The following is a 25,665-nucleotide window of genomic DNA, read 5'->3' as shown; positions in this document are numbered from 1 at the left end:
CCCCTGCACTGCTGGGGGGTGGGGGTGGTGGGAGACATGAGTGGGGGCCTGGTGGAGGCTGCCCCTGCACTGCTGGGGGGAGGGGGTGGTGGGAGACATGAGTGGGGGCCTGGTGGAGGGTGCCCCTGGTGGCTGGGGTGTGGGGGTGGTGGGAGACATGAGTGGGGGCCTGGTGGAGGGTGCCCCTGCACTGCTGGGGGGTGGGGGTGGTGGGAGACATGAGTGGGGGCCTGGTGGAGGGTGCCCCTGCACTGCTGGGGGGTGGGGTGGTGGGAGGCATGAGTGGGGGCCTGGTGGAGGGTGCCCCTGGTGGCTGGGGGGTGGGGGTGGTGAGAGACATGAGTGGGGGCCTGGTGGAGGCTGCCCCTGGTGGCGGGGGGTGGGGGTGATAGGGGACATGAGTGGGGGCCTGGTGGAGGGTGCCCCTGCACTGCTGGGGAGTGGGGGTGGTGGGGGACATGAGTGGGGGCCTGGTGGAGGGTGCCCCTGGTGGCTGGGGGGTGGGGGTGGTGGGAGACATGAGTGGGGGCCTGTTGGAGGATGCCCCTGGTGGCGGGGGGTGGGGGTGATAGGGGACATGAGAGGGGGCCTGGTGGAGGGTGCCCCTGCACTGCTGGGGGGTGGGGGTAGTGGGAGACATGAGTGGGGGAGTGGTGGAGGGTGCCCCTGCACTGCTGGGGGGTGGGGGTGGTGGGAGACATGACTGGGGACCTGGTGGAGGGTGCCCCTGGTGGCTGGGGGGTGGGAGTGGTGGGAGACATGAGTGGGGGCCTGGTGGAGGCTGCCCCTGACTGCTGTGGGATGGAGGTGGTGGGAGACATGAGTGGGGGCCTGGTGGAGGCTGCCCCTGACTGCTGGGGCCGTGGGGGGTGGTGGTAGACATGAGTGGGGGCCTTATGGAGGGTGCCCCTGGTGGCTGGGGGGTGGGGGTGGTGGGAGACATGAGTGGGGGCCTGGTGGAGGGTGCCCCTGGTGGCTGGGGGGTGGGAGTGGTGGGAGACATGAGTGGGGGCCTGGTGGAGGGTGCCCCTGGTGGCTGGGGGGTGGGGGTGGTGGTAGACATGAGTGGGGGCCTGGTGGAGGGTGACCATGGTGGCTGGGGGTGGGGGTGGTGGGAGACATGGGTGGGGCCTGCTGGCAGGTGCCCCACAGTGCTGGGGGGTGGGGGTGGTGGGAGACATGGGTGGGGGCTTGGTGGAGGGTGCCCCTGCACTGCGGGGGGGTGGGGGTGGTGGTAGACATGGGTGGGGGCCTGGTGGAGGGTGCCCCTGCACTGCTGGGGGGTGGGGGTGGTGGTAGACATGAGTGGGGGCCTGGTGGAGGGTGCCCCTGGTGGCTGGGGGGTGGGGGTGGTGGGAGACATGGGTGGGGGCCTGGTGGAGGGTGCCCCTGCACTGCTCGGGGGTGGGGTGGTGGTAGACATGAGTGGGGGCCTGGTGGAGGGTGACCATGGTGGCTGGGGGGTGGGGGTGGTGGGAGACATGGGTGGGGCCTGCTGGCAGGTGCCCCACAGTGCTGGGGGGTGGGGGTGGTGGGAGACATGGGTGGGGGCCTGGTGGAGGGTGCCCCTGCACTGCTGGGGGGTGGGGGTGGTGGTAGACATGGGTGGGGGCCTGGTGGAGGGTGCCCCCGCACTGCTGGGGGGTGGGGGTGGTGGTAGACATTAGTGGGGGCATGGTGGAGGGTGCCCCGGCTGGGGGGTGGGGGTGGTGGTTGACATGGGTGGGGGCCTGGTGGAGGGTGCCCCTGCACTGCTGGGGGGTGGGGGTGGTGGTAGACATGAGTGGGGGCCTGGTGGAGGGTGACCATGGTGGCTGGGGGTGGTGGGAGACATGGGTGGGGCCTGCTGGCAGGTGCCCCACAGTGCTGGGGGGTGGGGGTGGTGGGAGACATGGGTTTGGGCCTGGTGGAGGGTGCCCCTGCACTGCTGGGGGGTGGGGGTGGTGGTAGACATGAGTGGGGGCCTGGTGGAGGCTGCCCCTGGTGGCTGGGGGATGGGGGTGGTCGGAGACATGAGTGGGGGCCTGGTGGAGGTTGCCCCTGGATGCCTGGGGGTGGGGGTGGTGGGAGACATGAGTGGGGGCCTGGTGGAGGCTGCCCCTGGTGGCTGGTGGGAGACATGGGTGGGGGCCTGGTGGAGGGTGCCCCTGGTGGCTGGGGGGTGGGGGTGGTGGGAGACATGAGTGGGGGCCTGGTGGAGGCTGCCCCTGGTGGCTGTGGGTTGGGGGTGGTGGTAGACATGAGTGGGGGCCTGGTGGAGGCTGCCCCTGGTGGCTGGGGGGTGGGGGTGGTGGGAGACATGAGTGGGGGCCTGGTGGAGGCTGCCCCTGGTGGCTGGGGGGTGGGGGTGGTGGTAGACATGAGTGGGGGCCTGGTGGAGGGTGCCCCTGCACTGCTGGGGGGTGGGGGTGGTGGGAGACATGAGTGGGGGCTTGATGGAGGGTGCCCCTGGATGCTGGGGGGTGGGGGTGCTGGGTGACATGAGCAGGTGTGCAGGGTAGTCCCCTGTGGTGTGTGCTGCCTGCAGGGGCCGTGGAGGGTGTACAGGGAATACCTGGGAGCACACAGCCAAATCGCGTGTAGAATTTCCCACGTACCCCTGTCATACACGTGCCCAGCCAAATCGTGTGTGGAACTTCCCGCGCACACCTGAAATCCACGTACCCTGACAAATCGCATGTGGAACTTCCCGCGCACCCCTGAAATGCAGGTACCCGGCCAAATCGCGTGTGGAACTTCCCGCGCACCACAGTGCTGGGGGGTGGGGGTGGTGGGAGACATGGGTTTGGGCCTGGTGGAGGGTGCCCCTGCACTGCTGGGGGGTGGGGGTGGTGGTAGACATGAGTGGGGGCCTGGTGGAGGCTGCCCCTGGTGGCTGGGGGATGGGGGGTGGTCGGAGACATGAGTGGGGGCCTGGTGGAGGTTGCCCCTGGATGCCTGGGGGTGGGGGTGGTGGGAGACATGAGTGGGGGCCTGGTGGAGGCTGCCCCTGGTGGCTGGTGGGAGACATGGGTGGGGGCCTGGTGGAGGGTGCCCCTGGTGGCTGGGGGGTGGGGGTGGTGGGAGACATGAGTGGGGGCCTGGTGGAGGCTGCCCCTGGTGGCTGTGGGTTGGGGGTGGTGGTAGACATGAGTGGGGGCCTGGTGGAGGCTGCCCCTGGTGGCTGGGGGGTGGGGGTGGTGGGAGACATGAGTGGGGGCCTGGTGGAGGGTGCCCCTGCACTGCTGGGGGGTGGGGGTGGTGGGAGACATGAGTGGGGGCTTGATGGAGGGTGCCCCTGGATGCTGGGGGGTGGGGGTGCTGGGTGACATGAGCAGGTGTGCAGGGTAGTCCCCTGTGGTGTGTGCTGCCTGCAGGGGCCGTGGAGGGTGTACAGGGAATACCTGGGAGCACACAGCCAAATCGCGTGTAGAATTTCCCACGTACCCCTGTCATACACGTGCCCAGCCAAATCGTGTGTGGAACTTCCCGCGCACACCTGAAATCCACGTACCCTGACAAATCGCATGTGGAACTTCCTGCGCACCCCTGAAATGCACGTACCCAGCCAAATCGCGTGTGGAACTTCCCGCGCACCCCTGAAATCCAGATACACGGCCAAATCGCGTCTGGAACTTCCCACGCACCCCTGAAATCCACGTACGCTGACAAATCGTGTGTGGAACTTCCCGCGCACCCCTGAAATCCACCTACCCGGCCAAATCGCGTTTGGAACTTCCCGCGCACCCCTGAAATCCACGTACACGGCCAAATCGCGTGTGGAAATTCCCGCGCACCCCTGAAATCCACGTACCCTGACAAATCGTGTGTGGAACTTCCCGCGCACCCCTGAACTGCACGTACCCGGCCAAATCGCGTGTGGAACTTCCCGCGCACCCCTGAAATCCACGTACACGGCCAATTCGCGTGTGGAACTTCCCGCGCACCCCTGAAATCCACATACCCTGACAAATCGCGTGGGGAACTTCCCGCGCACCCCTGCAATCCACGTACCCTGACAAATCGCGTGTGGAACTTCCCGCGCACCCCTGAAATCCACGTACCCTGACAAATCGTGTGTGGAACTTCCCACGCACCCCTGCAATCCACGTACCCTGACAAATCACGTGTGGAACTTCCCGCGCACCCCTGCAATCCACGTACCCTGACAAATCGCATGTGGAACTTCCCGCAAACCCCTGGAATTCACATGCCCTGCCAATTCACGTGTGAGACTTCCCGCGCACCCCGGTATACACGCACACGTATATTTTTGTCAGCGGGTGTCCGTGTTTGTGGGTACCCATTTGCACGTCATTTGTCCTGGAGGGCCACAGTATAGGACATTCATCATGGCTGTATATAGGTGCTGTTTGTTGGCGCACCTTTTGGCGCACATTTCTTACAGGCGCAGAGACGTTACCGCCTGCTTTCTTGTGGCAGTCGTGTTTGTGCCTGTGCGCTGGTTTGAGCGTGCGCTTTTTTGCCCTATTCTATTCCATGAATACGTGTTGTAGGCGAGCGTGTGGGTGTTCCGCGCACTTGTACCCTGTACTTCCCCCGTGACTCCCACATTTTGGCAAGTTGTTCCCCCTTCCGAGTGTTATGCCCCGTGTTCCGCCTACTTTTGTTGCGTGCGCCGCGCTATGTGCGATTTTCGCTGTGGCCTGTGCGATTTTCGCTGTGACCTGGCGCACGCAGTTAGATGGCCTGTGCGCCAACGTGCGCCGCACACTTTTTTATCGCACATCCGATGGTTTTCTCGCGCACGGCCTTCCATGAATCGATGTGTGCTGCTTTTCGTGCGATTTTCGCACTTGCACTGCGATTTTCGCTATTCCGCTGCGATTCGCACGTTTTTGGCCACTGGCGCCGCGCTAATTATTCCATGAATCGGCCTGATAGTCTTTATAATAAAAAAAAAAACGATTTCAATAGTTAACACAATATATACAGTTCTATGTGGTAGCGCAGTTATTCTTATTTCAGCAATAATGCACTAACTGGTAACATTTTTAAAAAGCATTAATGTTATTAATCAGTGTTTGAACTTCAAATTACAACTGTAGAAATGCAGACAGATTACTCTTGAACATTGGCAGAATACATTTCAAGATAAAATGCAATTCTGTCTGGAGATCCCCCGACCTGGGCAATCTACAAATAAAGTTAAACTTTGCTTTTATATTAAAGCCCAGTCCTTAAATGTTCAGTAATTGTCTGCTCCTTTTTTCTACAGACCCCGCCACCCCAAAGTACCTGGGAAGCAACAGGTGAGCCAGGCCGAAGAAGAATCTGGAGACCATGGATGGACCCTGAGGGAGGAAGCCCCTCTTCCTTGTCAGAGTACCTTAGGTGCCTTGGAAGGCGAAGTGGTGGTCTGAGCTTTACTCAAGGATGCCCCATGAGGATGGACCCCCTCTAAAAGAAGATGTCACTGGATTGTTGCTGTCAAGCAGGAGAATGGAACCAAGCAGTGTCAGATAGGCAGCAGTGCAGGTTTGTCTGTGTGGTCTCCTTGATTGGGCTGCAACGCTGGGTGTGTATGTCCCTCAAAGATGAAACTCACTGTGGATCTCAACAAGGCTTGTGAGGGGAGAATTAATGCTTTGGTTTCTGTCGATGACCTTCAGTGGTGACAGAATTAGGTGTTAGGTTTCGATATTTTGCGGTTGTTCTCAGTACATCGGTGCTGCTGCTGTAGCGCAAAAGACAGGATGGCACTACACTTTTCTGTGAGCCAGCACCAAGTTTGGACCCTTCGGGACTCCTTCTTTGGTTTGGAATAGTGGGAAACCCACCAGCGGGTACTTCTCTGCAGGCGGCGACAATGGGCTTCGCAGCCATGTAAAATTGGAAAGATGTGTCTGCAATGCCACTTGAATATTTCTTTGGTTAGTTGTAACTTGGCAAGCTCCGGGCATTGAGCAGCACTATGCCAGCATACCTCCATTCTGGGTGATACAGAGCAGGCTGGCTTTATTCTGGTCACAGACAGCCTACAGATACAAGATAATGCTGGTGGCCTTCTTGGGCTCAAGATGTCCGGTCATTCTTCTTCTGGGCCAATGAAAATACCTCTGTAGATGGCAGGCACTCAGGACTGGCTTCCAGGACTCTTCAGGTGAAGAAAAGCAGTTGCACAATGTTCCGTTGTAGCTACAGGAAGAGGTCACCTGTCCAGGTCCTCTCTTGATCCTTGAATTAGCACAGCAACCTTTGTAACTTGTGAAGAGTTGAAACAGCAGAACTTCTTCCTCCAGCTGGATTCAGGATGCACCTCCAGGAAACTCCAGGCTTCTTACACAGGATAACTCCAAGCTTCCTCACTTACAGAGGCAAGTGAGGGGTCTTCTGTTATAAACAAATCCCCCATTCAATCAGGCTAAGCTAGGCTCAGTCAGTCAAGCACATATTAGGGCATTCATCATGCAGCACCCAAGCAGGCTCACAGGAATTCAGGTAATTTGCCCAAAACCAGACATTTAAAACAGTGGATGTGTATTGGGGACAACTCCCAGCCTTTCAGAGCACAAAATGCATTCACTCCAGTTTCAGACAGGACTGGTTCTGGCAGACCACAGGAATTGTGACTTACAACCAAAACCAGACAGCCACAAGACAGGTCCCACCCCAAGGGTGTACCCTAGACAAGCACCCAACATCCAAGCAGGGGGAGGATAGATGGAGCCAGGGCTTCTCAGGACTTTGAGAAACAGGAATGGAAAAGCAGGAAGCCACGAGGCTTTCAGTGGCCATCTTGCCTTTATTCAGGAATCCATTGATTCTTATGGCAGGGCTTGTTATCCAAAAGTTAAGATGCCCCAGAGCCTCTAAAATGTCAGCATGTAGTTGCCACCAGCCCATACCGTGCTCTGTGGGGCAACATACAGGTGCCCAAAAACACAAACTTGGGGTACCAAGGTGTAGCCCTACCCATGGGTGCATAGGGAGTATACCATAGGTCTTGTTCACCGACAATACAAAATGAAGAACTGCACTACAGTGGTCCAGACTGGACTCCTGTGGCAGAAAGACACACAGAAAAACACCAAAAGGGAAGTAGTGGGACAAGGACGCAGAGGCCCTGTCCCTTCAATGCATTTCCAGCATCACACACACCCTCTGGTAAACTGAAGTAGTCCCATACAGATGACAAGATGGGCGGCGATGTAATGGGTTGGAATGTCTCTTTACCTGATTTAACCCATAATGTGGAAAGCCTGATCAAAACGCCACCCCACTCACAAGCAGGCATGGTTCAGTGGCCACAGTCTGCTGGGAGACCATATCTGGCTCATCCACCTGGTCCTCTTTTTACTTCTGCAGTACCACTAGCTCCTCTCCCATTTGCACCTGTCCACAAGTACGTCTGTGGGTATATCCCTCTGCAGATCCTACTTCTCCCCATCAAGCCAGGTTCAAGGAACTCAACAACCTTCTTAATGTACACCTAGAATGAATATGCTTCTACCACAACTTACTCCTGATAGGGAGACACATTCTCCTCGACCATGTGATCCATCTCCCCTCATCATGATCCTTCTCCCCCTCATCAACTGCCACCCCCCTCCACCATCATCTATCCTTCCTCAACCAATGTCTTCCCCTCTATAACTACTGCCTCCCACATCATCTTTTGTCTCAACCTCCTCCAGGGTGTGTCTTCCCTAACTGGCTAACCCCTTGAATCTCTCACACAGAGGAGGAGTAGTAAACCTCCCCAACTTCTCCCCATGGCACACCTTCAAAATTAAAGGGCATCTTGCCTAAAATACCAGTGTGCAAAGCACAAATGGAAGTAATGTGTCAATGTGCAAAACACAAAACAAGTAGACATAGGGATTCATGCAAGACCCACATGATGGGAAAGGGTTCTCGAAACACGCAAACAGTAGGGAATGTGATTGAGCACAACACTAGGAGGCCAGTTGAGTTCTCACACAATGAGAAAGGTATTAGGAAATTTCTTTGAAACATAATTTCGCATGGCACAAAGAGAACAGTGAAAAGTAGAAAACAACAAATCCTTTTTGTTTTTATACTGTGTTTTTTTAATGGAAGATGAGCCATGGAAAGTAGAAAACACACCAACACACAAAGTAGGTAAAACAGATATTAAGGACTCCAAAAAATCACTAACAAACGTTTTCCTGTAAAATTCTACAAAATTCTCCTGACATTGCCAATATCACTCCAAAACTCCTCCAAAACTATTAATTTGGGGGGGTGTCCTATTCACTACAAACATAACAGCCAAAACAAACCCCAAAGGAAGCATTAAGCAAGGTAACCAATCCACATTCCTAAAAATTCATTTGAGAAATGCTTGGGTCCTCTGTTTGGCTAGTCCAACTACCCTCTCAATACAGGTACCTTGCAGTTAGCCGATGGGCCTGAAACCCTGCTATGAAGCTGGAAGCAGAGTTTAACCCCCTGGAAATCCCACAAAAATACTTTGGGGCAGATACAACCCAACAAGAAAGGATAGACATTCCTGCAGGTCACATTTTGGGAAGTTCAAGCACACCTAGTCCCGGGTTATGCCTTGGTTTATTAGGGATACACAATGCAGGGGTTCGATCTTTGAATAAGAAGTTGCCATTGATGTTGAGGAAAAGAAGTGGAATGAACTATTTCCCTGGGTACACTGTGATATTTTGCTGATTCGGGAGGTGGTGATGCTGCTGTATTCCTCTTGCGATGTGCCACATTGCTATTTAAGGAAATTAATGCTCAAAGAGCCATGATTTGAACTGGTGAACATTTCCTTTCCTTGACTTTTCTGCCCTTTGGTTCTGTCCAGGGGTGTTGCTAGGTCTGTAAAAGATCCGGGGCTATGCTAATTCTGGGACTGTCAGGACTGGGGACTAGATAGCCTTTTTGTTTGTCACCCCTGAGCTTCTATCCTGGGCTACAACCAAAAGGCCTGGGGCTATAGCCCCTTCAGCCCCCCTCCCCACCCCTAGCAACGCCTCTGGTTCTGTCTAACAATTTCACGCACAATCTACAGCTTTTAAACCACCCAGTCCTGATTCTTTCCTCGAACAGAAATGTGTAGTGTTCAGTTGCTTTTTCAGGTCCTCCACTTGCATCTTCATTGTATATTCTTTTTGGCTATGCCATTCCTGCACACCTGGGATTTTCATAAACATTTCTTTCACCTGTATACCCAGATTATTCACCTTGTTAGTGTTGCACAAAATAAACACAGAGATCGATTTGGGTCATTCATTATTTTATGGTTCCCTGGGAGACAAAACTCACACAAAAAAGTATCCCTTGTAACAGAAGAGAAGGGCTTACTTCCACAATTCAGCATTTTATAAGATTGTGATTGTAAAGTATTCAATGAGAGCCAAGTATAGAATTCTATGACCTCATGAAAGCAGCTTTAAGTAAAAGCATTATACTTTTAATTAATATGTACTGCTCTATTTTAACCTAAAGTCATAAGTGATGTTAGTGGATAGATGAACATTCAGCTGCATAGGCAGTGGTTTAATGTTGTGTTCACAGAATCGACAGCTCACATGGTTGCACAACAGCATATGATCTGCAGTTTTATGTCTATGACTATCAGACAGTGCTTTAAGTGGGGTAAGAAATCGAGTGGGGGCCCTCATGTGGGGCATGGCCTAAGAATTGATGGGTGTGGCCTAATTGATGGGCACAGCCTAAATATGAACATGTAAAACTGGTCTGGCCTACATTACTAAGTACATATTATGTAACAGACTGCTTGTTACATGGCTTAAAGTATAACAAATCAAAGCTCAAGGTCATTATTAATTTATTTATTGGACACTTTACTGGGCCGTTGATGAACGTATAGCTGTTGAGGTACATTAGCAGGTGCATTCAAATCTGTAAACAATTAGTGACAATTTCCCAGTACCCCACATAATAATCTTCAAGGGAGTCCTTCTTTGCATGTGGTTGCTCACAGTGCCTTTCCTCAACTGCTCGTCTCCCTTTTGCCTGCCAGCTTTTCACAAAGGACAAAGGCTTAAAAGCTTTTACTGGAGGGCCATTTAGTTTCAGCCATAAACATGAGGTAATACTGGCCACATGGAGGGGTGGTCGGCTTTGCGGAGCAATTAAATTCAAGGCGCTGAAGCCCCTTTTGCAATCTGCATTACTTGCTTACAACATTTCAAGCAACCAAACCTCAATGCTTCAGGGCACCTTTTGCCATCAAAGTCCTTAAAATCTCTGAAGTCATGAGTGGTGTCTCTGATTGGGAGCTGCCATTTCATATACAGTGTTTGAATCTAATTTTCACCATAAAGTATAATTTCTTCATCATTAGGTACATTCTTTGCATCCAAGACACCAAAACTAGCTACAAGCTCTTTATCAGAGTCTGGAGCACACCTTTTGCCAAGGTTAACTGAAAGTCTTTGATAAAATTGCCTTTCATTCAGTGACACCGAGTTTGCCCTTCCCAGGGAAGTATGAATGTCCTTGAATTGTCCACAATCAACTGCACTCTGAGCAGTAGAAGCGAACTCCCCAGCAGATTCTTTCATCGCAAAAAATCTCCGGACTTGCCCTACCAAGAGACTCTCTGCATCCGCAATTGTGATATCCCGTCTCTGAAGAGCCAGAGACAAGTCATTTACTTCTTGAAGGGCATTGCACATCAGCCCTAAATCTTTCAGGAAAGAACAGAAGCTAAACTTCCTAAGCAGACCCTCATATTTGCTTTGTCCCTTCTGGGTCTTGAGGGGTCCTTAGAAGCTTCTCCGAAATGCTTACACAAAGCAGGGAAGCAGTTCCAAACAGCTTGAACTGTCCTATAACTTGATGCAACCCATCGTGTGTCCAGCATTTTCCCTATATTCTGCAGCTGGAAACCCAGATCACTGGCAGCCATTTCTAGCGGTCTTGTGTTTTTTGGTGACATGCTGTATGTGGCATACAAAGAGTCCATCAACATTTTTAAATGATTGGCCCCATCCGACTTCATCAATTGTGTCTGCAACTGCCAGTTCAAGGCAGTGAGCAAGACAATGCCACGATAATACAAGATTTGGGAATTCAGCTTGCAATAATGTTGTCATCCCACCTTTTCTAACAAACATTACAGCTGCACCATCAGAACAAATAGCAATACAGATCGCATGCAACAGGGTCTTTGTGATGCCAACATTCTCAAAATATCCCAGAAGAGCTGCCTTTATGGCCAAGGCATTTTTCTCTTGCAGCTCCACTAGTCCAAAGAAACTGGTGACTGGGTTACCATGAGCCCCAAAAAGACCCCCTAGATAAATAATCAATGTTGATTTGTTGCTTACAGTTGTGCTCTCGTCCACAAACACAGCAATCTTTAGCTTGTGTTCTCTGATATAACAAACTAACTTCTTTTGCATTTCTAATGCAATATGTCTCACTATATCAGTTGCAGTAACATTACTGCACAACATATGACCCATTTCACTGCCATTGACCTCCTGAAGGTCCACCAAATCAGGGTGATCTGTGAATGGCCGATTATTTTTGGCCAGGAAGAAAACAGTGTAACACTCTGCATGTGCTTTCCAAATGTTTGCCACTGCTTTGCTACATGGCTTCTGTCATATAGTTCTTTTTTCGCGCTGTTAGAATGTTGTCTGATGCCTTATGAGCACCACTTGACTTGTGCTCCATAATCTTCTTTCGGAGCTGCTTCTGCCTAGCATGTTTGCCAGAACCTGAAGGTCCCACCTTTCCATCGGCCCATTCTATGCTTATGCGCAAAGCTGGCCTACTGGAGTGCACAGATAAGCCAACTGTTGCTTTCACGCCCCTATACACAGAGCATCCATGTGACCTGAAGCCAGAAAAATCCATTCATATTCCTCCTTAATATAGCGCCATTGCTGCATGCTCCAGCAATCAGGGGTTAGAAGAGGCTCTTCTGGCACAGGTTGCAGTGTAGCGACAGATGCACTGGAGCTACTGGCCTCCTTATCGCAAACATCCTGGCATATTTCCATCGCCTCACTACTCGAATTGACTGGGCTAGCTTCCTCATGCCCACTCAGATTGGTGGCAGCCTCCGCCACCTTACATCTTTTCACTGATGGTAAATAGTCAAACAGCGAAGTCTGCATAGACTTGCACTTCGGAAGTACCACAGACCTTGCCGACATCATTAATGGCTGCAGACAATCTTGAGAGATATATCACTGGCGGATTTGTTTGTAACCTGTGCCCGCTTGAAATTCTCGGCTTCCTATCTGTTAAAAAATGAAAATGTGGTTTACTGCACTGCACACACAATGCTTTCACAATTAAAACACCTGGGCACTCCTAGACCTTGTTTTTCCAACATCCCAACAGGTCAGAAACCATCCCACAGAGAAAACATCCATTGGTGTAATTACTGGAATGGTACTGAGATCTCTCCCACTACCTAGCCCCATTCCTGTCATCCTGGGCTGGTTCTAGACTTCATTTTGCTCTCCATCCTCTTGCCATACTTGGATTTCCGTTTTTAGGATCAAGAGAACTCAGGATACCCATTCATCCATCCCTAGCGTATACCCAAACCCCTCCCAGCCCACTGCACTCCCAGTAGTCCTTCTATGGGTAGTGGCATAGCACGTTGGGTTTTGTCAGTGGTCAGGCAGAGGAAACTTGACATATTACGTTTTTTAGTGAGGATGTGAGATGTCAATGCCTAATGAGGGTGTGAGATTTGTGTGGGTGGCCAAGTGGAGTATGAGGGCAAGCAGTGTCAAACCCAGTGGTTGAAGTGTACGAAAAGAAGTAGTGGAGCTATGTTCTCTGCTGGTGTGCCCCGCTACCCACAAATCCCATCCCTGCGCCTCCTCCCACACACAATCCAAACACCCCAAACAAACACAACTGCTATTTATGAGAATGTGCAGTGCACTTAAGTACAAGCTTCAACTTCTTTCTACACTTTTATTTTAAAACTAAACCATTCCAGAACGGTTTCTTTTTAAAATAAAAGTATAGGAACAGTGAAACTTAAAAATAAAAAGTATGGGAGCACCGCTCCCGACCGTTCCTGCCCACTTCGACCTCAAACCGGATATATGGCGGTATTCAAGAACATCTGCAGTGGTGTGGCAGTGCCCTCATAGTTTTGCCACTACATGCTCTAAGACACAATCTCACAGACAGGCTTGCAGCACATGTAAATGCAAAGGGCATGGGGGTGCTGGCTATCACAGTTGAAACAGAGCAGAAACGGTAGAAGCAATGCAAAGCAATCAAAACTACTCATTGGATCATTTTTTGGAATTGTATTTGCCTGCAACATTTCACCTCCGAAAAGGAGAAAAATGTTATGCAACAGTTTGAAAACAATTACATTTAAACAACTGTAATAAAGTAAAGGGAACAACAAAGAACAGCTCACCCAATCCCCACCCCCATTTCAAAAAAACTTAAAAAACATAACCCCTCAATGTCAGCTCACCCCACCCCAACCCTCCCAGGGCCTAAATTACCACTCTTGTCGCCTGATAGGCCGAGTAGTCTCAGGGTACCCCTCACACCTCACTCCATTCCACACCAAACATTGGCCCTCATTACAAGTCAGGCGTTAAGGGGTTAACGGCGCCGTAAAGAGCGTCAGCGCCGTTAAACTCTTTGTGCCTCATTACGACTCAGGCGGTAAGGGTTTTACGCCGGCGTAAACAGCACCGACCCTTACCGCCTGAGTACGATGTCCCTTAGCGCCATGGCGGACTTAACACCTGCTTTTAGCAGGTGTTAAAATCCATGGCGCTAAGGGACCATGGAGTTAATTACGCCACCGTAATTTACGGTGGCGTAATTAACGCCTTCCCCACTCCCATTATGCCCTATGGGGCAAAATGGGAATGGGGAAGGGAAAATGGGAAAATGGGGATTTACCGCCCCGCCAAGGTTGGAATGGGGCGGTAAGTCCGCCTACCACCATGGCGTAAACATAGTTTACGCCATGGTGGTAAAGTCACGGCCCAGGTGGTAACTTACCGCCTGGGTCGTAATGAGGCCCTTTGTGCCTCATTACGACTCAGGCGGTAAGGGTTTTACGGCGGCGTAAACAGCGCCGACCCTTTCCGCCTGAGTACGAGGTCCCTTAGCGCCATGGCGGACTTAACACCTGCTTTTAGCAGGTGTTAAAATCCATGGCGCTAAGGGACCATGGAGTTAATTCCGCCACCGTAATTTACGGTGGCGTAATTAACGCCTTCCCCACTCCCATTATGCCCTATGGGGCAAAATGGGAATGGGGAAGGGAAAATGGGAAAATGGGGATTTACCGCCCGCCAAGGTTGGAATGGGGTGGTAAGTCCGCCTACCACCATGGCGTAAACATAGTTTACGCCATGGTGGTAAAGTCACGGCCCAGGCGGTAACTTACCGCCTGGGTCGTAATGAGGCCCTTAATGCCTGATTCACACTTTAACGCCTGCTTTTTGCAGGCGTTAAAGTCCAAGGCGCTAAGCGACCTTGGTGCTAATTACGGCACCGTAATTTACGGTGCCGTAATTAGCGCCTTGCCCATCCCCATTATGCCCTATGGAGCAAAAATGGGAATGGGGAAGGGCAAATGGTGAATGGGGAATTACCGCCCCACTCACCTTGGAATGGGGTGGTAATTCCGCCATCCACCATGGCGGAATCCGGCATGGACCATGGTGCTAAAAGCACCATGGTCCACCTCCTGACTTGTAATGAGGGTCATTGTTTTAAAAAATACTGAAACCCCCAGGGCTAGCTCATCCAACCTCCACTTCTACTAGGGCATATACCACCACCACCCCTTCCCAAAAAGGCTCAGTTCCCCAGGCAAACCCCTACAGCCCACCCTTCCCAAACCCCCCAAATTAAAAAAACAGAACCGCCCCAATGCCAGTTCACCACACCCCACCCCTTCCAGGGCCCATACCACAACTCCCTACAGAAACATTCCCAGTAGCCAGAGGGCATCCCTGTGCCCCCCACCCAACCACATCCCACAATATAGAAACAGAACCCCCACAAGGCCAGATCAAAAGGCCTATACCACCACCCCCACACCCACATAAAAAAGCAGAATGAAGAACTAAAGAAAGTGAAAGCAAGTGTTTGTTGCAGTTTCAGCTGGTCGAGGCGAACACACTGAAGTGAAAGGTTTGCCTCGACCAGATGAAACTGCAACAACAAGCAACAGCAAAGCCACTGGCAGCACACATCAGTCACTTACCGTGGATGTGCTTCTTCTCTCTCCTTCTCGTCTGTTGTCGAATGGCGGTCGTCACAGCATAGAATCCAGTGGCAAAGAAGGTAAGTAATCTAAAATGGTGTACCCGCGGACTGCCAGGGTGGGACTGCCTAACATCCTCTGGTGATCCTCGCGAGGGGTCGCCATAGGAAGTTAGCCAGTTCACAAAAGTGAAAAACTCCTGGCAGCAGGCAGCTGTGACTGGCAGAAGTGTCTGCCAGTCACAGCGTCGCTCAAACAGTTTGCGCGATGCTGTGACTGGTTGGCAATTCTGTCAGTCACAGCTGTTGCCTGTTGCCTGACTCTGTTTGCCACTGACTTGCTGGGCCACCCATGATTAAGTCAGGCAAGTCAGTGGCAAACAGCCGGCGGGCTCATCTACTGTGCGTGCCATGGCTTGGTGGGCCGGGGGGGCCCCGACAGTACCCCGTCTCAGCCTCACTTTTTGGAGACCGAGCCCTGGCAGGCCCTGGCCCACTTTAAGCACTGCTCTCAGATATTTCTATCCATTTTCTCATTTTCTGCTTCTCTCTACTCATCAATTTTAGCCTGTCTGTCAACTTCCCAAACCTGGATCGCCTCCCTTTTTCTACACCTAAACACATATATAACTGAACTTGTATTCTTCCCTGGCTCTACTCCCTCCCTCTATCCCCTCCCTTCTTGTCTATTCTTTCATTCCTTCTCATTCTCTGCACGTAATCTTGCATTCACTTTTGATCCTTCTCGCTACATCTCCCACTACATCTCCACTACTGCCTGTATCTGTCATTATCATCTTTGCAAAATGTGTTGTATTTGTCCCTTTATGTAATTTCAGACCAATAAACTCCTAATCAACTCCTCCATTTTCTTCAGACTCTATTATTGCTCTGAGCTTCATTTGGTCTTCCTGTTTCCCATCTTACTCCCCGTCGATCTGTCTTAAGTTCTGATATCCATCTTCTTTGCTCCTTATCCACCCATTCCTCTATCTCTTCTTCTCTTCTTGCTTACTCTCTTCTTCCAGTCAACTCTCACCTTTGTTTCTATTGCCTCTGTATTCCTGGTCTTGCCCCCTCCTATCTTTCTGATCTTCACTCTCTCTACTACTCTTCTCAGTCCACAAAGCTCCCTATGAGCCCTCCCGTTTTCGTTCCTTTTCAGTTCTCATGCCAAAACACAGGAACATTTTACCCCTAGATGTGTGTTCCCCCCTTCTCTCTACATTTTCCATACTCAAATCAAATCCTACCTTTTCTACTTCCTCTCTGATGCCTAATCTGTGTTTTACACTGTCCATACTCTACTTCCACCATTGTATTTTATTCATGTACAATTTTTCTGTAATATTTATACAGACTTTAGTGAAAGAGCAATGTAAGTACAACTACAATGCAAATGCAAATGTAACATTATGGTACAACTCTGTGGATGCTTTTCAGTGTCTCTCCAATCGGATTATGTGGCCTAAAATGATGAATTTGGGTAGAAAATATTGCAAGGTTACTAGTATCAGCAGCCTCCAAGAGGTCATCTTATACAGAAGATTGTGATCAAGGTATATCCAAGTCACAACTGTAGTGTGTGTGTAGGTAATAGTGGACATTTTCAATGGGCCTGAAGTAGACTGAATATGAGTTGTTATTTACTCGAACATATTTTGGATGGCATATTTAATGTGCCAACAACCTTTAGGTCAATGAGAAGTTGATGGCTCGTCCCTTGATTAGAGCTGCAGGAATGGAGTATGCTCTAGACCTGGTGGGTCTATCTGCCAGGACAGGGTAAGCATCTTCTCAAATGAGATCACCCAGAATTATAAATGTGATCCCCCTGTAGATACTAAATAGTGAATGGCATCTTACTTCTCCATCACAAATGTCCTGGAAGTCCTGGAAGTGCAAACTGATTTTGCCTACATGGAAAGGTAAAATCAAGTAAAAACTTTAGGTTGGAAGTACCTTATCATACAAATAGCAAGGTACTTAGGTTGCAAATTATCTGGTTAATTAATTGCAATGGGGGTTTATTTCATGGCTGGTAAAATGTGTATACCTCCCTGGACACCAAGGACAAAGAATCTCCACAAGATAATTACCTTGAACACTTTTCAGTAGTGTACCACATCACTATTTTGGACAGTGAAAATTGCCTGACAAGTGGACCACCACATTGTCTTACTCAATGCCTTTCATTTTGTTAACAATTCGTGTGTTGTTAAAAGTATGCAACTTTATAGAAGGTAGTTATTGTATTGGCTCCTGGTGAACTGCATTTCACTACTTTCAACTGCTACTCACTGTTCCACAAGAAACTTGCACTGAGGTTTTCCAACTAGACACCTACATTGCTCAATATAGACATGCCAGACAATGCTATTTAATGCACCAGACTATCTCCACTAAGGGATTAAAGGCCATATGAAGTTCAGTTTAGAGTCTTCGGAATGTCAATAAGCCATTTTAAATAATACGCTCTATGCATCCCAATAGAATGGTGGGTGGGAAGCATAAAACTCACTGACTGGGCCTTTCAGTTCATATTGGAGCTCTCAGAATGGGTACTTAGTCCGCTCTTGCATGTGAAGACACATTTTGGCATAGGTTTTGGTGTCTCTAAAGTCAAACTGTTTTGCTAAGTATTGATTTCATATTTCAGGTACTTATGTGTAAAATATTCAATTCAAATGTCCTCGTACCCATATCATTCGACACACTTTACCATCAAATGCCCAGGTACTAACCTAATTGACAGCATTCAACATGAATTGTCCATGTGATCACCACATTGCCCAAAGTAGTCAACAACTACCCACATATTAAAAGTATTAGCAGGGATCAGTAGCACATGCTGGGCTACTATCCGAATTGCCACAAGTTTCCCCCTCAAAAGTATATACCCCATTTTCAGAAATAGCCATCAAATACCCAGGAGCCCTCCCCATTGCCTGGGATTACTATGAAATGCAAAAGTACTCAACCCTTTCGTTGGTGTTTTGAGGGCAATCCCTGCATTGGCATTAAATGCTCAGGTCACAAGGCTCTCACACTCACAAAAGGGCACGTGATAAGCAGCAAATGTTTTGGTTGTTAAGGGTGTGATGAAGTTGTGGTTTTGAATGCACATTTTTAATAGAACATCACTCTTGTTACTAACGCAATATTCCCAACACAATTCTTGACAGAATGTCACCTTACCTTCTCCATTCCCAGCCCGTGTTAGCTTTGCCTGTGCCCCAAATCTTCTAGGCTTCAAAAGCATCAGAGTGAGACAGAAACAATATTCTCTCTACTGCACCCACCAAATGGTGAATAATAGTCGAAGAACAACATGTGCACAGAGAGTCTGATCATTGTCACATTAACTATTTTCCTATCCCCTTTACCTGCCTAAGGCCACAGGGTATCTGTAGGAAGCAGGGGAAATCTGTGTGCAGTGCCTGTGAGAAGGAATGCCCTCTGGTGAGGGTGTGAAAGCCCTAGCTTTTATTTTTATTTTTATTGAATAATAAAAATGATGCAGGGATTTCCATCTCAGAAACGGTGATCTACTACTCAGACAGTCCCTTTCAGAAAGTTCCATGCCAAAAGCATGACATATGCCAGCACCCGGCTGCATCAGCCTCTTGATCTGCATCTCCTCCTCTTACGTGGCACAGAGCAGTCTCAAAGGTCACGGATGCCCTGTTTGGAAGATACTCTAACAGCAAACTCACTTCAGACAGAGGTTGCATTTAAATCTTCACTTCTGATCCCAAACCATACTAATTGTGCAGACTATTGAATGCAAGCGTCCCCCATAAGGCAGTAACCTCCCCACAATGAGAGGCAATAGAGGACACACCCCAGGAGGGAATGATACCAGGACCAAGTGTGGGTGATGTAAAAGGGTTTTTATGTAATCAATATAGGGCATGCAAAGGACTCTGCAAGCTCCGAGAGCGCTCTGTCTCACAATAGCAAAGACAGTCATATTTATTACAAAACTATGTCATAAATCCTGTAAGCTATAGGGGGCACATAGTCTCAGGGATTGGTTGCGTCGACTAAGCTATAGGTGGTGTGTCGAAGAGCTGCTCCAGGATTGGTGGACATCTGTGTGGTGCCAATGTGGGGCGGACAGGTCAGCTGGGCTTGTCGGGGTGGAGCTGTCAGGCCGGACGTGGTCTGTGTCGATGATTGGTGGCTGTACTAACACTTTGCCCTTGTGGCCACACACACAAACACTCATCACTTTATACGACTCTGGTTGTCCTGCAAATCCTACAATAGGTTAACCTAAGATAACAAGAAAGACAGGAGAGACAGCATGCAATATGAAGCTTCACAAATACATCAATGTACAATTACTCTTGACCCAATGACCAGTTGCCATAAGTCCAGGTGTCTTGTCAGAGGGCACAGGGTGAGCTGTCTTGTCATTCTATTCTGTTAGATGTGGTGAGAGATTGCTTTACGATATAGGGGTGAATAACTGTCTCTATGGTCCATTAACTTGTGGTGAACTGGAGTACTATTGGATTAGTAAGGGCACATCTCTGGCTCCTCAAGGCAGTGGGATTTAAGACCAGGTTGTACATAATTCATTTGGCTAAAGTACGGCGACCTCTGACATGGGTGAGGTAAATACTTGAAGCGGGTCCAGCAGAAATTTAGGGAGGTGAGGTTGCGCTGCTCGAGCACCAGCAAGCCCTGGTGGGCCTTGGCGGGAGGAGGGGGAGATGGCCTTGTAGCTCTAAGCAATTCTCTGCTCCTGGACTGCACAATATACCATAAGGGAGACGGTTGCTACAGTTAGTGGCATTAGGAGGATTACATGTTTCTGTCGTTTACAAATTCGTTTACTGCTTCATTTGTAACAATGGGGGTCTGGCAGTGACACATGCATTACATAACGTTAGTTGAATACATATTGATAATTCATAGGACAGACAAACGAATAACAATGTGAGGTAGCATCAGGTTGGATCGTATACGCAGGATCAGAGAAGTAATATGTTCGGTTACATTCTTGTTCATAGCAAAAACCGGCTCAATGCCCTTAACGGCTGTTACACTTTTTAAAACGTGTTTCACTACATTACACACAAGTATTCTCTGTAACGCTTTTCGCTTTATCCTTTGTACATTAGCAGCAATCATTAGTTAGCATAAGGCGGAATCTATCAAGCCCTTTCATTAGACCTTCGAGGCACATGGTATTTTACAGCGGACAGGGGTCATCCTCGCTTTTTTAACGTTATAAGTTTCCTTTCTTCCCAACACCCATGTTAAAATTTACAAACAAGCCTGTGGACTATCAGGGTTTGGTATGCGGTTTACACTTCATCTGTGGGGGGGTCTGGGCAGGGGTTCATGGAGGAAGGTTATTGACACCATATATTTTAAATGTTGGGGGTTAGATGCAGGGTCAAGACTTGTTTGATTGGGATGGTTCTTGTTATTTTCCAGACTCAAGCTACAAGTCAGGTCACTTCTGGGAAAGTGATGTACTGCGGAAGGTAAATGATACAGTGTTTGTTCTGATACTTATTTGTGTCTGGTTGCTCGTGAGAACGGGCCTTCAGCGGATCTGCCATGGGGTGGAGGTGCGGGGGAAGTGCATGGCTCACTGTGCACAGTGATCGGAGGCACAGCTACAGCTTTCGCATGCAGGCTATTTTGCTTGGGGTTTGGTTTGTACCTCTAAAATGGAGTCTTGGCATTTTCAAAATGGTGTCTATGGTACGTTACAGTACAGGTCGTGTGGCCTTATATGTCAATCAGTAGCATCCTGCCTCCCGAGCCTAGGTGCATGGGGGGCCGCTGATGAACCACAAGCCTCACGGAGGTGGGGAATGTTGGGGAGGGGGTCCTACAGACCTGTCTTCCCATACATTCCCCCCTTTCGTTACTTAAGTAATGAATACTGTAACTCCCCTAACCTCTGGCATTCTTTCTCATTGGCAACTGCTTCATCCCATGCCGGTGTACCCTTTATTAGCATACACGCTCTACATATGCCTCTGAGACTCTCCCCCCTCCTAGCATACTCGTCAGGTGTACAGGTCATATATATACATCCCCCATCTCCTTCCAAGTCCACCCATACCTCTGTGTACCATTCCCGTTCTCGGGGCTCCTTTATTGTGGTATGATATAACCTGTCCACTATATCCCCATCATAGTTTAATGGCACCATTCTATACTTGGGCTCCGGGTCCTCACCTGTTTGTACTTGTGCTTCTTGCAAGATCTGTACTGCTCCTCTAGTGTTGCCTTTTGTCACCATCATCATTGCGCCATTCAGCACTGCATTTGCGCAGCATCGAAGACCCATCTGGCACAAGCAAAAAATCAGGAGTAAAAATACCACGATGGGCATCAATATTTTGACTGTCAGCCCCAGCCAGGAAGGTACCCTAGAAAAAATGTTGTCGAACCAAGTGCTGGCATCTGCTCTACCTTCGTTCCTCATTCATTCCCCCAGGTTGTGCACCGCTGCAATAACATGTGATAACGTTCCATTTTCCGCATCTTCAGAAGGTACAAATGTGCAGCACGCACTCCCGATTTTTCGGCAAACACCTCCATCCATCGCCGTGAACAGGTGTAGGACATACCTGTTCTGCATGGTCATTAACCGTGGGGCCGTTAGCTCCACCTTGATCACATTGAACCATTCTTCAGTGTCGTTGGCCAGCTAGATCAGCTCCCAGTGCATGATCTGGAGCCATTTTGCGTGGGCTCATGCCTGGATACTCAGGATAAGGGAGGCGAAGAACGTCTCAGCGGAATTAAACAACCGGTACTTGTCAGGAATCTGTGCCAACAGGTCTGAGGAAGCTTTGGATATGTAGTTGGATGATCTCCGCCACTTTGATATCACATCTTGCGCATTGCCTGAGGACAGAGCATACAATGGCGATTCTTCTGTTGGTTGTATATTTTGTTCACGATGGGCAGCTGGCGCTCCTTTTCCTCCATCAATGTGGCTCTCCGGGATCACCATCAAAGCCGAATGCAGTGTTGCCAGAGAGCATGGGCCCCTCCAGGATTGTGGGGGGTGCAAGTACACCTGTTTACTGCAGACACAGTAATTGTCCGTCAGTGCTGCTGTCCCTTTTTTCATGTCTGGGATAATGAGTGTCCGATTGCAGTTCTTGTTTGCACCCATGATGTTTTTTCCGTCGCCATGGAAGCACAGTTCGTATGAAATTTTTGTTGTGCAATTTAAATGGTTTTTGAGGGCGTTCACCCAGGTCAGCTTTGTGATGTGTTTTGTGGGATATATTTACCCATGCATCCGAGCCCTACCTCAAAACTGTGCAGTACTGACATGAAAACATCATGATGGCCAGAGCTTCCCAGAAAATGCACAGGGAAATGCAGGAAGAATAGGCTGCCACCCATTTTTGCCGATGTTATGGGCACAGAAGGACACTGCCTAAAACCACCATTGGACTACCCGCACAGTAGTCTGAAACCATTGGGAATGGCAATGCTGATTGCCAAATGCAACCTAGAATTGTGGGGAATTCATTCTTCAATCCCAAAAATGGGTGCAGTACCAGTACTCACCACTATCCAAAAGCCGGCGTTTTAAAACCACCCTGTGTTCCTCTGAAGGCAAGCCAAAGTGTCTATTTTAAACATTGCAACATGTGCAAAATATTCACTGAACACCAGCAGACATTTGGCAGAATGAGGTTTTGTGTGCTTACAAAATCTGGGAAATGAAGAGCCCAAAACAGTGCTTATAACAAAACTGCTATGGAGTCAGCAGTTTAAGTTGCACTGGATTTAAAGACACTAAAATCGAAAATGTTTAGATTAAATGAGTGACCTATGTTTGGTGTCACATGCCTTTGCAATTGTTTAAATGTTATAGTTTAAACTTAGAATCAGCATTCTAGCTGCATATGTAAAAATGTTTAGTTTTATTTGAATGCAGGAACTGGGGAACAAAAAGTGACATTTTATCTGAAACTGGCTTAAAGAGATTCCAATTCTGCCTGGCAACTACCCCCATCAGGAGTGAAACTTGAGTCACAGCTGTGTTCCCAGGCCTAGCTGCCCTTTTGCTGCTCACACTAAGGATATGCCATCTATCTGATAATTGAATTACCTGTGCTCTGCAGGAGAGTGAACAATGCAACTCCCTTCACCCAGGCAGAGGGTTTATTGAGAGGATCATAAATGGCTTCCTCTTGAACAATGAGCCTCTCCTGACTCAGGCAAAGGTTTTATTACAGCAGTCGTAAAATGTAGCTTCCTCTTGGCAGAAGCTGGGAGGGGCACTGCCTGTGAGAGCAAGCTGGCTTGGCAGAACTGGAAAAACCAGTATTTCTACCTTGTGCTGAGAGGAAACCACACCCCTTTGGAGCCAGAACATAACTCTAAAAAGATGAATAACTCATAGAGCGGACATGTGAAATTTTTATAAATGATACCATAATTCTTGTGATTTTTCTGCCCACAGTTTAAGAGGTTTTTAGAACCGGTGGTATGTTCAGGGGGGTGTTAGCGGAAAAGTGGATATTACTCTAAATGTATGCATGTTAAAAGTCTGAAACTTCACCAGTTAATGTCCATACTCCCTGCGCACATGTATGTAAAGTTGGGTCAATGTCAGAAATTGAAAAATCAGTTAAAAAGTCAATTATGTGCCATTTCTGAATGCAAGCTCTTAGAAACAGCAGATTTGGACAGAGACATGGCTAAATTCAGCCACACCATGTATATGTAATTTCAAGCAACTGTGTAACTGTGAAATATGTCTTTTATTATCAAATATAGAATGTGTGCAATCTGACAGAGGAGTGTCCTATCTGCAAGCCATAAAATGACATCCCTCTGACTCACAGTTCATTCCCCAATCAAATGATAAATGGAAGTTTGACCAATTAGAAGCTGAGAGAGAGGTAGGGTCAGTGATGCTAGAACACACCCACATTCTAAACACATAAAAGCAGACAGACAGGACAGATAGGGACCTTCAATTCCATCTGCAGCGGGACGCTCTGCCGGAAAAATCCATACTTACCTCCATCAATCTTCAAAGAGCCAACACTTAGACTCCAAGATAAACAGAGACTTCAGAACCTTAACCAGAAAGGCCACTGCCAGCAAGAGTATTTGTCAGCAGGCCTCAAAATATTTTTGCAACTGAACTCTTCAGACAGCCGGGCGAGCCGTCTGAATTTTGCCAAGAACTTTTGCAAGAACCCGGTGACAGAAATATCCAAAGAGAAGGCAGGACCCGACCCAGAGAACCGGTGCCTAGCAGAGAAAAGGCCATTGTATCCAGAGTGCTGACCCCGATGCTGTGAGCAGTTCCAGAGACCAGACGCTGTGCCCAGAGACCGTCCGAAGTCCAGACCTGTTGACCAGATCGTGACAAAGCCGCCTTCCTGTTTAAAATCTCTTGTGAGTACCGCCAAACTGTACCAAACCAATCTCCTAGTTAAAATAATAAATTCAATCCTATTTTAATCTAAGTAGAACTGTCTCCTAACTGTCACCTGTCATTTGCAAAGCTGTCACTTGTCATTTTCTAGTTGCAAGCTGCACGTGTCTTTTTGAACTTTAAAATTTCAAATCTGAAAAACGACCTTTATTTAATCGCTCATATCTCCGCGACCGTTTGTGCTAGAGACTTGCAGTAACTTTTATCTGAAAGCTTAGAATCGTGGCTTTCCTATGAACCTAGAACCGCATTCCTACCCCTTATAGTTTTACCGCAATCGCGGAACACGCATTCGCGAATTTTACCACGATTTGCAAATTTCTTCACATGTAAAAACTGCTGCTGCTTGCCTTCCATTTGCCAGAAATTCGTTTAATCTGCTAACTATCCCTGCATCATTGCAAGAGTGAGCCTGAGCTAATATTAACTAGATACCACTCACCCTGAACCTCTGAAAGGGAATTAAAAGCATTTCCAGCATCTTTCTCATCCATTGCTAGCACATATCAAAGCATTTTGCCTGTGTTTTCAAAACTCCTATCTGTTTTCTGTAGTGTAAGCTTGCTGGGGTGAACTGAATCACATTTGATTGCATTTCTGAGAACTGTGTGTTTTCCTTCCATTTCCTTGCATTGCATAAAGAGGGGGGGAGTGGATTGCCAGAGAAAAGTGATTACATTGTTTGGTTGAAATCATATTGAGTATTTTCTGTACTGCATTCATTGAATATTGCATCCACCTGAGCTTACATAAAGCATCCTCTACCACATTATACTTTTGTTCCTATTTACCAGTGTGCTACCTTATCCATTTCATGTCAACTCATTAGTGATTATAAGAAGTGTGCTAGTGCCAGATTCTCCGTTGTTGATCTTTATCATATCAGATTAAGTGTGCTATTCAATTATTAATTTATTATAAAGTGTGATATATATATATTTTAAATTATCAAATAAACCTTTTAAACTTGCAAAACAGAACTACTTCTTGGCTCAGTGGGGTCAGGGGGATTCCAAGAGAGGGGTGTTATATAGGGGTAGTCATCC

Source organism: Ambystoma mexicanum, chromosome 1p, assembly GCF_040938575.1.
Source record: "Ambystoma mexicanum isolate Mex_15411 chromosome 1p, UKY_AmexF1_1, whole genome shotgun sequence".
Classification (NCBI taxonomy): domain Eukaryota; kingdom Metazoa; phylum Chordata; class Amphibia; order Caudata; family Ambystomatidae; genus Ambystoma; species Ambystoma mexicanum.
This window is presented reverse-complemented; position numbering follows the sequence as displayed.